The following is a 13,154-nucleotide window of genomic DNA, read 5'->3' as shown; positions in this document are numbered from 1 at the left end:
GGCCCCAAATCTCTCCTTTACCATGTGGCCCCGGGAAATGTCTTAACCTTTCCGTGCCTCAGGTTCCTCATTTGCAAAACTGGGGTTTCTGGCTGATGAAAAGTCAGGCCTCCTGTAGCGCTCCTGGGCAGCATCTGAAGTGAGTAAATGCCCGGTGAGCGTGAGCGGTTGTTTTATTATCCCTCTGGTTTCTGGATCGCTTCCCTTTCTCACCTTGCCCAGACAGCCCTACCGGCTCTGCCAGCCACATCCCGCCCCGTCCCTCAGAGAAAGCGAATCCAAATCTCAGATGCAGCCAAGCACGGCAGGAAAAGAGAACAGTAGGGCAAACAGCAGAAAATCCTAGGATGCTTCCCTAAAGCAGATGGATTCGGGGGCCGGCAGCTGCCCCAGAGAAGGCCGGTGGGCACCCCCATATTCAGCAGCCAGGGGAGGGTCCCTGGCCCCCTTCTGCTTGCCCTGGAGAGGCCGACTGTTTGGAAAGATCGATGAGATGCAGCAGAAGATGCCAGGTGGGGGGTTAGCTCTGTTCCTGTCTCTGTCCTGAACATCACAGGTAAAGAAGATGCTGGACTCAGCCATCACAGCCCCCGAGGGGCAGAGAGCAGGGGACTCTGTCTGATAGACGTGCTGGCCTCTCCCCTGCAGGGACGTGGGAGGCGTGGGCAGCGCTGCCTCCCTCCGGTCCTCATAGGGCGGGTCTGGAACCCCACCCGGCCTCAGTTTCCTCACCGGCACAGGTAGGATACTCAAATCCCTGCCTCTGCCGGCTGCTGTGGGAATGCAAGGAGCCTTGGCCGACGTCCCCCTGGGCAGAGGCTCTCAGAGCGAGGCCCGCGGAAGGATGCTGTTTTCTCCCGCAGGAGGAGGCAGAGAAATTGAGAATATATTCATTTTACTGTGTTTTAACAAAATATCACCTGCGGAGGATTAGGAACAGAGGAACAAAGAAGGAGGGACTCTTCTTCTTCCACACTGTTCTAAGCCCTAAAGCATGGTGCAAGAGACAGAGGGTCATATTCTGCCTCCTGCAGCCACCCCGATGTGGCTCCAGTGGGCTCTGTGTTCAAGGTGGAGTTTAGGCTCCCGTCTTGCTGGAACGGCTCACCCAGGCAGAGCCACCATCCTGAGCCGAGAGCATTTCACCCAGTGGCAAATGCCACAGGCCTCGAAGTCTCGGCTGCCACTGAACAGGCAGGGCCTGGCTCTCTCAGCACAGTCCAGAAGGCTGGGCAGGAACCGGTCATGCTGCTCAAGAAAAGTCATTGGCACGCAGGGTTAAAAAAGCTGTCCACAGAGGAAAAGAATAAACCTGACAGTCCTCAAAGCCTGTGCACTAGCTCCTACCCTTGATGGTGCTCACTGGAGATTCTCTGGCTGCATTGTGTGGAAGGGGTGTCTTTCTCAGCGAGTGAGACTTTTTAACAGCTGCGGGGAACCTTAGGGGTTTCTGCTCAAATCCTTTTCTTTTGCAGATGAAGGAAGAGGCTCAAGGAAAGATGCCCTTCATAGCAGAGGCAGGATTCAAACCCTCGAAGGCTCCTTGACTCACTTCCATTCATTCGATGGGTCCACTGTTACTGAGGGCCTACGACACGGATGCGCTGTTCTAAGCACTGGGGACGTGACAGTGAACGAAACAGTTAAGTACTCTGTTCTCAAAGAGCTCACATTCCAGTTGGTCAGCAAATCAAATTAATAATTATAATTAACAAATAATTAAGGACGTGATTTCAGGTGGTGGAAAGGGTCATAAAGCAAATAAAAGATGTGAACATGGAGTGCCTGGGTGGCCCAGACGGGTAAGCGTCCGACTCTTGATTTCGGCTCAGGTCCTGATCTCAGGGTCCTCAGATCAAGCCCCAAATGGGGCTCCGTGCTCAGCAGGGAGTTTGCTTGAGATTCTCTCTCTCTCTCTCCTTCTCCCTCTGCCCCTCCCCCCCGCTCACACTCGTTCTCTCTCTCTCAAATAAATAAATAAATAAATCTTCTAAAAACAAGATATTGGGGCGCCCGGGTGGCTCAGCCGTTAAGCGTCTGCCTTTGGCTCGGGTCATGAGCCCAGGGTCCTGGGATCGAGCCCCGCATCGGGTTCCCTCCTCGGTGGGAAGCCTGCTTCTCCCTCTCCCACTCCCCCTGCTTGTGTTCCCTCTCTTGCTGTGTCTCTCTCTGTCAAAGAAATAAATAAAATCTTTTTTAAAAAATTAAAAAAAAAAAGATGTTAACATGTTTGAGACTGACGGTGGGGGCAGGGAGGGCTGTATGGGATCCTGTTTGCACTGGCCTTTCTCCAGGGTCTCCGGGGACCTCCCAAGCCAGGAGCATGCTGAAGTTGGCTCATGATGGCTTGCAAGGGCCAACTGTTAAGTTTTCAGGAATTTGGCAAGTGAGCTGTTAAACACAGCCATCATTAAAAATTAAATTGTATAACCTTACAATTAAATGAATTGTATTAAGAACAAAGGTAATCATCAAAACTCAACACTTCCTAATTGTTTTATTACATGGTATACCCTTGAGGTTATTTTGAACCAACTGTATGGAGACAGAGAGAGGCAAGTGCTAACAGTATGCTCCCAATTCCTCAACTGGTGGCTTGAAACTGGTCACGGTGTAAATATTTATACTGTGGAAACTGGCAAATACCCCGTATCAGGGCTTTCTCAATTCTTGAGGAGCTAGTCATGAAACATTTACCAGCATGCCTCCATGTCTAGATCTAACCCGAGCATTCTGTGTTTGTGGGAGTCTGTGTTCTTCCGGCCAGAGGGTGTGGTGGTACAGCCCCAACACTCCTGGGGATGCCCCCCCCCCCCGGCCCCGCGCCTCTAGTCACGTGGCCTGAACTTTCTCTTCCTTTTTAAGGCTTCCCCAGTGAGGAAGCCAGACTAGCATCTCTAAACGGATCTGTCTGTTCCTGCAAAACAACTGGTCTCTTCAACAGCACTTATCAAGGGTCTGTCAGATGGTGGTTCCTTCATTAGTCTGTTTATTTAGTTTTGGTCAATTAAGTCCTATGGTAAGTATCTTGAGGAGGCAAAAATTTAAAGGAACCCCTGCAGAGAATCTGTTTGTAGAAATGTTTGTGGTCCACTTCCGACCTCTAGATTTTCATATGTTAGGTTTCCTTCCTTTGAGAACTGTTCTGGTAACAGCTGAGTGAAGTTACTATTACTTCTACTGATAATAATGACAGCTTTGAGATTTCCCATTTAACAGCACCACGCCTCTGGGCACATTTGTCTCTAAACTCCGCTCCAGTCCACTTTACACCCGAGAATGTTGAGGCCCAGAGGTTCAATAAGGTGATCAAGGCCAGGCTGCCCCTCCCTCCGAGAGTTCCCCAGAAGCCTTCTCCCTCCCGCAGCTCCAGCCCTGCCTGTGACTCTCCTTAGGCCTGGTAAGATCCTGAGGCACTAAGGGTGCCCCAACTCTGGTGGCTTTGGTGGGCTCTGTGGTTTCTCAGCCTCATGTCAGGAATCCCCTCCGGCCACCAGAGCAGAAGGGGCCAGACGCGCTCCTGTCCGCCCTTGTGCCCCTGGACTGCAGGAGCGTCACCTACGCCTGGCCAGTTAGTGGTTGTACATCCTAAAGAAGTGCATGAAGGTTCGGATGCCCATGGAATGTTATAGCAGGTCTAGCAAGGGCTAGAATCAGCTCCTGGGCAAGACCCTAACTGTGTTGTCTATGGCCCGACCTTTACTCCTTCTGGCTAGCTTGGTTTTCCAGCCTCCCCAGGGATACTGTGAGCAGTAAAAGAAATCCTTCCAGTGCCTGCCTCTTCTGTCTCTGTGAGTTAGAATCTCCACCTGTGGTTTTACAACCATGATCTCGGACCAGTACACGTTCTCGGGTGCTACTCAGTGTATTAACCCCAAGCATTTACTGAGCACTTGCACACACCCAGGAATGAATGCCAAAGCACTCAATTAAATCTGCCCCTAGGAATATTAATTTGCCCTTCCTCTGCACAGCTCTGGCTAACATAGGAAAACAGAATTTGCTATACAAAATACCACTCTACAGATAGATACTTTTGAGAAGTATCTTTGCCTTCCCCACAGAAGCCGGGCAAGTTCCTCTCGGGGGACAGCTGAAGGGCCACTTGAGGACTCCCGCATGGTTCCCTGAGGGAGGAGACAGGAGGGCAGCTACTGTTCTGCCCACAGACGCTACCAACCCCAACGTCATCCCTCTGGGCGGCTGGCCCATTGTCCCAGGCTTGCTGCCCTCTCTGGGCTCCCCTGGCCACCAAGGCCGTCTGGGTTCTGGAACAGCCAGCAGGATATCAGGATGATTGGTTCTTACAGCCTCTTCTCTCTGCCTGAAAACACTTCCCTCTTCACCCTCCAACTCCCGCGGGGCTCAGTTTACAGGTCACTTCCTCAAGGAAGTCCTCCCTGACCACCTCCCCTGACAGGTTCAGGCCCCCGTGACACCCACCCTGCTCTTCTCCTTCAGGGCTCTTGCTGTGCAGTCGGTTTTTTAACGACTGTCTCCCCAGCCAAATCCCAGCCTCCCCGTGGACAGGGATTTTGTCTCTATTCACTGCTACCTCCCAGGTAGCTAGCACAGCACATAGTAGCTGCCCAACAGATTCTGGATCCGTCGATAAATGAGTGAATGAATTTATGGTGGCTCAGTGGCTGTTGAACAAATAGCTAATTACAAAGCACGAGTCTCTGGAACAGGTGCATCTCCTAGAACCGCAGTCCCTGGTGGCCAAACTGGCGAGTAGGGGCCAAAAACTTTCATTGAGAACTCATCACAAGACCTGGCCTCTTCCAGAGGTTACCTTTCACTCTCTCTGGTTGGTTTCTGTCTGAGCAGCACCAGGTAGCAGCCGTGTCCTGGGCTGGACATGGATCTGTGCCCAGGACCCCTGAACCTTCAGAGGCATCTTCCCTCCCCCTGCCTGTAGCCCGCCAGGGTCTCCAAGCCACACTATGTTTGGAGTCGGGACTGGGCTTTCATGCCTCCCTTCTGCCATTAGTTCTTGAGAGACTTTGACCAAAACATTAAAACCCCCATCCTTCAGTTTCCCCCCGCTCCTATAAAATGGGGGCCTAATTCCTAGTCTGCTGCCCTCACAGGGCTTTTGTGATGCTCAAGCAAGACAGAAATATGATTTCACTCTTTGAACTGTCGACTGGTGCACAGAACTCTAATAATAATAATAATACTATCATTTTTCTGTTTTCCCTGGGGTTTTGCTGTCAACCCATAGCCAGCTGATCTCTTCCAGGCTCATTTCACCCAGCCTCTCAGCACCATTCAAACCTCCTGACAACATCCTCCCTCCCGGCAACTTCGATCTGCCCGGCACTTCCCAGACCATGCTCTCCCTGGGCTCTCCCCCACCCTCTCAGATCACTCACTCTCCAAGCTGGGACCTGGCCCCCAAGGTAGGACCTGGCCCAGGTGGTGGCCCCACTCTCTCTCCTGCCATTCGCATCTGCCCAGCACACATGGCTTGACACAGGAAGCGCCATCACCCGGCTCCCTTGTGAACGCTGGAGCAGGCTTTCCCCTGGTGCACAAAAAACGTGAGCACACAGCTCCACCCTCCACCTGCCATCACCACCTCTCCCTTATGAAACTCTCTTTGGTGATAAAAATGAGCAGAGTGGCAGCCTGAGCGCGAGTCCTGGCAACGCCCCCAGCCAGGTCGGCCTGCCTGCAGCTGAGGTCTGCAGCCTCCACACTGGGTTTGGACAAGCTGAGCTGAGCAGAGCAGCTCTCTGGCTGGAGCTTCAAATAACATATTTTTACTTCCTCTTTTTCGAATGGAAAGGACTTTGAGAATTCTTGGTTAAATATACAAAATGACGACCCCTTTGCCTTCAGTACACGGACCCAATCTACATCACTCCGGCTTCCCCAACCAACCCAGCCGGCCTCCCTCTCCCAGGAGCGAAGATAAAGCTCCTGGGAGCAGACCCTTCAGCCCAGCCCCAGAGGTGAGGGGCTTTGCTCCAGGCCTGAAAGCCAGTAAGGATGCGAACTCGGGAAGTGGGCCTCCAGAGGCCACACTTTGCCACCGGCGTGGGTCGGGAAAATGCACCGTGCCCTCTGGCTCCTGCAGCTCACCAAGGAAGAAAGAAATAACAGGTGACAGAACGTCAGTCACTGCACGTTGCCCCGGGGTGGCTGGGGGGAGCACCTGACTCTGGAAGGCAGGATGAAGAGCCTGGCTTCACAGAGAGGATGATGATTAAGCTGGGTCATGAAGCATGAGCAGGAGTCTGCAGGGGGATTTGGGAAGGAAGTGCAGAGGGCATTCCAAGCCGAGGGGACAGCATGAGAAAAAGCCCAGAGCCATAAAGCCAAGACAGGGTTGCAGGAATTGCATGGCAGTTGTTCCCTGAGGCTGGAGCAGAAATTCTAAGGGGGCTGGGGATGGGGAAGAGGAGACTAAAGAGTGGCTCAGACAGCAGCTCAACTAAGCAGGACCCCAGACACGGAAAGACAGGACGACAAAGACGTAGGGGTCCTACACTCAGTTCCGGGCGAGACTCCCAGACAGAGGGACCGTGTGTGCGACAGCGGCTTGAAAGCGTGCTGCCATGCCTAAGGAGAGGGCAACCGTCCCCAAAGAGTGGACCGCGCAACGGGGATTCGTTCGGAGAGAGGAAAAAAAAAAAAATCAATGAAGACTTGTATCAGGGAGTTATTAACAAATACATGTGGTCAACTGGATTACTGGTCCCAAGCATCATTCCCTGCCAAAAAGCAGAGTTAAGAGACATACCCCCGAGATACTGCAGGTTCAATTCCCGACTACCGCAATCAAGCAAATACCGCAATCAAGCAAATACCGCAACCAAGCAAATCGAATGAATTTTTCGGTTTTTTCATGCCTATAAAAGTTAATGTTTCCGCCACACTGTAGTCTATTAAGTGCACTACGTCTAAAAAAACAGCGTACATGTCTTAATGAGAAAATTCTTTATTGCTAAAAAAAAAAAAAAAAAAGAAATGCTAGCCAGTATCTGAGCTTTCAGCACGTTGGAATTTTTTTGCTGGTGGAGGAGGGTCTTGCCTTGATGTTGACGGCTACTGATCAGGGTAACTGGTTGCTGCAGGTTGGGGTGGCTCTGGCAATTTCTTAAAACAAGCCAACAGTGAAGTTTGCTGCATTAACTGACTCTTCCTTTCATGAATGATTTCTCTATAGCATGAGATGCTGTTTGATAGCATTTTACCCACAGTAGAACTTCTTTTAAAATTGGAGCCAGGCCTCTCAAATCCTGCCACTGATTTATCAACAAAGTTGATGTAATATTCTAAATCCTTTGTTGTCATTTGAACAATCCGCACAGCATCGTCACCAGGAGTGGATTCCAGCATAAGCCCTTCCTCATCCATTAAAGTTCTCTCATGAGATTGCAGCAATTCAAATATAGTAATAATGAAAGAGTTTGTTGAAATAATGAAAATATTGCAAGAATTACCAAAATGTGCCACAGAGACAAACTGAGCAAATGCTGTCAAAAAAAATGGTACGGACGGGACCCCTGGGTGATTCAGTCGGTTAAGCATCCGACTCTTGATATCGGCTCAGGTCATGATCTCAGGGTCCTGAGATCGAGCCCCACCTTGGGCTCCAAGCTGGGCATGGAGCCTGATTGCGATTTTCTCTCCTTCTCCCTCTGTCTCTCCCACCCCTGCTCACGTGCTCTCTCTCTCTCAAAAAAAAAAAAAAAAAAAAGGCACAGAGAGACTTTTTGGACCCAGGGTTGCCACAAACTTTCAATTTGTAAAAAACACAGTATCTGCAAAGCACGCTAAAATCAAATGTGCCTGTTGCGGCGCCTGGGTGGCTCAGTCTGTTAAACATCTGACTCTTTTTTTTTTTAAGATTTTTTATTTATTATTTATTTGATAGAGAGAATGAGATAGAGAGAGAGCATGAGAGGGGAGAGGGTCAGAGGGAGAAGCAGAGCCCAATGTGGGACTCGATCCCGGGACTCCAGGATCATGACCTGAGCCGAAGGCAGACGCTTAACCAACTGAGCCACCCAGGCGCCCAACATCTGACTCTTGATTTCCGCTCAGGTCATGATCTCAAGGTCCTGGGATTGAGCCCCACATCGGGCTCCGTGCTCAGCGGGGAGTTTGCTAGGATTTTCCCTCTCCCTCTCCCTCTGCCTCTCCTCCCATCACACACGCTGTCTCTCTCTCTCTCTCTCTCTCTCTAAAATAAATAAATAAATCTTAAAAAAAAAGGGTCGGTTAAGCATCTGACCTCAACTTGGGTCATGATCTCAGGGTCCTGGCATGGAGCCCTGCGTCGGGCTCCTTGCTCAGGGGGGAGTCTGCTTGTCCCTCTGTCCCTCCCCCTATTCGTGCCTGTCCTATTGGCTTTGGGCCTGGGCATATCACTGGCTTTGACCAACAGAATGTGGGTAGAAGTGACAGTGTGCCCACTCAGAGTGCAGGCTTTATGAGGCATCACATCATTCCTTTCTTCCTCCAGCTCTAACCATGAAAATAACACCCACCAGACAGAGACAGCTCCTTCAGCCTGCGTCCTGCGGTGAGAAGACACATGGAGCAGATCTGGCTGGCAGGCACCTGGAGCACAGCCACAAGACCATGTAGCCACCTGCCCCGCAGCCACCATGTAAGGCGAACCATAAACTTTTGTGGTCATAAGCTAAGATTGGGGGGGGGGGGTTGTTTGTTATGCAGCATAGTTTCAGCAAAAGCTAACTGATACACACTACCTCTATGAGACGAGAAGGGAGCAGATGGTGAAGAACCTTCCACGTCATGAAGGTTGTGCACATGGAGGGTCAACAAAGAATTCCGTAGTTGATAAGCTTTCTCACCTTCATTCACTCACTTCCAGTCTCAGGAGTGGAGACATCCATCCTTCTTTCAAACCAACCTCCCGGTTCCCTCCTACTCCTCTAGCACCTTGCCCTGTCGGCCTTCCTTCCCTCTCCTGGACTGGGTCCTTCCCCTGAGCCTCCATCTCCCTTGTCCTTTGCATCTTAAAATCCTTTCCTTCACCCTGTCTTCGTACAACCGTAGCTCAATCTCCCTCTGGCCTTTTCAAAGAAATTTCTTGCAAGAGCTGCCGGCACGCACCACCTCTGCTTCTTTATCTCTCATGCCTCAGCAATCTAGCTTGCCTGCCCTCCATTCCATTAAAGCTACTCCCAGCACATTTCAGTCATCTCCTAAACGCCCAGTGCCTTCCCCTGTCCTCATCTTCTCTGACTGCTCCACACCATTTATAGCATGGACCCAACTACATTATCCCTGCCCTTGACCCGAACGTTCCTCCTTATATATTCTCTCAGTGCTGCCCTCATTCATCCAGTGACCCATGCCAGAAAGCCAATATGAGATCATGAGTTGTGTTCCAGTCTTGTCAAGTCTGGAGTGTCGTTGAGACATCCAAGAAGAGATGCCCAATGGGCAGTTAAACCTGTGAATCGGGGACCCAAAACAGACACGTGAACTGGAGATAAAGATGACTGTCCTGGAGGCAGCATTTAAAGCCATAAACATGGACGAACTTGCCCAGTTTACAGAGTACAAGTACCAGGTCTTAAATCTCAGGCGATACACGGAGAGCTCGCCTGAGCCCAGAAATTCCTACTCCTAAGGTCACAATTCCAACTACTGGCCTCCAAACTACCATCCCGTTCCATAGGTATCTATGGTAGCTATCTCCTCCAACAACCCTTAAAATTCCATTGTGAAAACAGAAGGTACGAGATACCATCACCCAGCCACTAAAATAGCTAAAATCAAAACGGCTTGACAACATCAGACATTGTCAAGGGGGCAGAATAATCCCAAGCCCCAGACACTGCCGTGGGAAGGTAAAACAGTAAATACCCCCTGTGACCCAGCTCCTTCGCTCCCACATGAAAACAAACATCCACAAAAGAATTCTACAAGAAATAAACTCAAACTGGAAATAACCCCAAATGTTCATCAACAAGAGAATAAATAAGCAAACCGTGGTATATCCATCCAATGGAACGAATACTACTCAGCTATAAAAAGGGACAAATACTCATATAAGCAGCAATACAGGTGAACTTGAAAACCACTATGTCACGTGAAATAAAGCTGAGATATACAGTACGAGTCCATTTATGTGAAGCCCAAGAGCAGGCAAAATTAATCAATGGTAATAAAATCAGAAAAATGATTGCCTGCAAGGACAGAAGAAAAATTCGTTGGATGTGGGAACTTTCTGGATGATGCAAATATTTACATTTCATTTTGGGTGGCAGTTACATAGCTGTAAACAACTGTCAAGACATGTTTGAACTGAACACTTAAGATCTGTGGATGCTCGTGTATGTAGATTATGCTTTAATTTAAAAATTAGGAAAATAAAATAATTTTAAGTATCTATTTAAAAAACCCACTAAACTAAAAAAGAAAGCTACAGCGCAGAAAGCACACCCATTTCAAATACGATTACATTTATAGTATGAACGCCCAGTCTCCCACTTAATGCTGCGCCCCTTTCAGCCATTCTCCCCTCACCCTTGCTCCCATCTTAATGACATCTGTCCATTAGCCATTTTTTACCCATCATGAGAGAGAACGTGATGTAAAGAGCACAAGCCTTAAGAGTCAGAAAGAGCTGCATTCCAATCCCAGCTGCGAGTTAAAAGCTGAGTGCGGAGCGGGGGGGGGGGGGGGGGGGGGGGGGGGGGGGGGGGCGGGGGGGGGATGAGCTGCTTGCCCGGGGGTTAGCTGCTTGCCCGGGGGTGAGCTGCTTGCCCTCGCTTAACTGAACTCCCCACCCTAACCGGCTGGGCTAAGATGGGGGCAGTGTGCTGACTAGCTCCTGCTGAACGTATTTCTTTTTATCTTAGCCTGTGAAACCAACTCCCATGTACAAAGATCCCCCGAGAAAATCTCAGACAATATGATTCTTGGCTTCTTCTCCCTGAAGGAGGAGAAGGTGGACCTGAAGCCTTGGGGTTAGGGTCCCAGGCGCGCTGGTGCTGAAACCTAAAGGAATGGCTGCTCAGAGCCACCAGGGCCAGGGAAAGGGGGTCCCAGCCCTGGACTCATGACACCGGTTTCCTGGCAAAGGTTTAGGCCACCAGAGGATCTTACACTAATCACTTCGCATACCTCTTGACTCAGTTTCTCCACTGAAAACGACCAAATCAGACTGGATCTGAGGAATGTGATATTAAAAACAGCCCCTGGGGTTTCCCTGTAGGAGAGAGAAAGGCTTCTAGAAGTAAACTTATTCTGTCTGAAAGAAGGAAGGGAGGGGTCAGAGCCCTGCCCTGGAGACTCTCCTCCCCCACTATGGTGGCTCCACAGCCAGGGTCACAAGACTCCCAGGGACACAGTCTGAAGTCTCTTGGACCAGGTAAACCCTAGGGATTTTTTCAGCTCTGCTTTCTTCAGAGTATCTGCCACTTGTAACAATAACTGAGATCTGCACCTGTCCGCCATCTGGTAGAGTAGGTAAGGTAAACCCAGCAATAACTTGGAACAAGATAGAAAGTGTTTGATTAGTGTAGCCAAAGAGGCACAGAAGGGCAACAGAATAACCATATCCCCAGCCGGCAACTCTCACACAGGCCCATCCACCCTGGCATTTTCTTACTCAGAGCAGCGTCCCCATTTCACAGTTGCAGAAACTGAGGCTTTCCCTGCGCCAAGTGTCTCCCGGCTAAGAAGCAGCGAGGCCTGGGCTCCCCGGGGCATCTCCTGCCTCCTGAGACATACCTAGTTCCAGGTAAATGGAGGAGACAACGAGGCCTGTGCCGGAGTCAGCATGCAAACGATAAGCAAAGCCACAAGAGCAGCCGCCAGGGTCTCTGTTCCTTCCTGGGCGGGGTGGGGGGGGGCGGCGTTAACACCCTCCTCGCCTTCCTCCTTCCCGCCTCCCAGCGGGAAGATTGGGAAATCTCAATTCGTCTTGCTTTCTTTCTCTCCTCGAGAGCTGACAATTTTTTCCACTTTACTGTTTTTTGGATGCCTTTCAAGAGTTTGTGCAATCATTCTGTTTAGCTGTTTTTCTGCCATTTTCAAAGGCGGGGTGGTGTCCCTTTCGAGCAGGAATGGGGTGGTTTGTAAAGTCAAAGGGACCCTGTCTCCTCCCTTCACCCTAGTGCAGCAGGCCCTTTTGCTGCCAAAGTTACAAATGTTTGAAACTTTCCGCACGCCGGGCGTTTGGCTCGGTGCTCGCTCTCCGACCACTCCCCCCCCCCCCCCGTGCTCCTGCTTTCAGGGGCTCACGCGCCCCTCTCTTTACCTTCCCAGGCTCCCTCTTCCCAGGGGATCCTCTTCCCGTCCTGACCTGGGAGAGAGCGATCTTCTGTCTCGCCCCACAGGAGGGGACAGACCCCCTCATTCCTTTCAAGATTCCTTGGGGACGGGGGTCCTACCCCGTGTCCCCTCCCCGGGTCTCCTCTCTCCCGCCCGCATCCCGCGGACCGCGTGGGGAGAACCCCGCCCGCAGCCCCTCCGGCGAGTCTGGAGGCTGGGCAGAGGCAGCGACAGGGACAGGATGGGGACAGGGACTGGGGCAGAGTGATAGCGACAAGAACAAAAGCGAGGACACAGGCAGGGCAGAAACAGGGCAGGGCCGGAGCGGTAGCCCGCTCCTCGTCCCCGCCGCCCCCACGCCACGCCACGCCCGCAGCCCCCGGGCCGGGCCCAGCTCCGGCCTCCCGGGGCTCGGGCGGCGCCCCGCGGGACCCACCTGATCCGCAGAGCCCGGGTGCACGGGGTACGGCGGGGCTGGACCGCGCCTCGGCCCCCGGCCCGGCGGCGCCCTCGGCCGCCCGCACAGTCGCCGCGCCGCCTCTGCCAGAGCCCCGCGGGGCGAGCCGGGGCGGGGGTGTGCAGCCTGCGCTCGGGCCGCCGGGCCGCCGGGTGCTGCTCCCGGGCGGCGGGCGGCGGGCGGCGGGCGGCGGGCAGGGGCGCGCGGGAGCCGGCGAGCGCTCTCAGCGGCGGCGCTCCCCGCTCGGCGCGGCCCGCGGCTGTGTGTGCAGAGCCGGGCCCGCCCCGGACACTGGCGGCGGGGAGGCCGGCCGCGCGAGTGCGTGAGCGCGGGTGCGTGCGAGTGTCTGCTGGCGGGGAGGCGGAGGGGGTGTCGGTTTCATTTTCACTCAGGCAGAAAAAAGCCTGCAACCAGCAAAAAAAAGAAA

General features: G+C 52.1%; 1 protein-coding gene across 4 annotated transcripts in view; it reads right to left on the bottom strand.

Annotated features, from left to right (window-relative positions):
• The window catches only part of GGTA1 (glycoprotein alpha-galactosyltransferase 1 (inactive)), a 54,563-nt gene extending 41,712 nt beyond the window's left edge, over nucleotides 1-12,851 (bottom strand). Inside the window, exon 1 of one of the 4 annotated variants that reach the window (XM_027615522.2) lies at nucleotides 12,707-12,851. The gene's annotated coding sequence lies outside the window, so the exon portion shown is untranslated. Of the gene's footprint in view, nucleotides 1-11,605; nucleotides 11,624-11,727; nucleotides 11,844-12,706 lie in introns of those variants that run through there. The other 3 variants (XM_027615525.2, XM_027615523.2, XM_027615517.2) reach the window with 3 other exon arrangements.
• Nucleotides 12,852-13,154: the final 303 nt, after the last annotated feature.

This window comes from Zalophus californianus, chromosome 13 (genome assembly GCF_009762305.2).
Source record: "Zalophus californianus isolate mZalCal1 chromosome 13, mZalCal1.pri.v2, whole genome shotgun sequence".
Taxonomy (NCBI): Eukaryota; Metazoa; Chordata; class Mammalia; order Carnivora; family Otariidae; genus Zalophus; species Zalophus californianus.
This window is presented reverse-complemented; position numbering and strand designations above follow the sequence as displayed.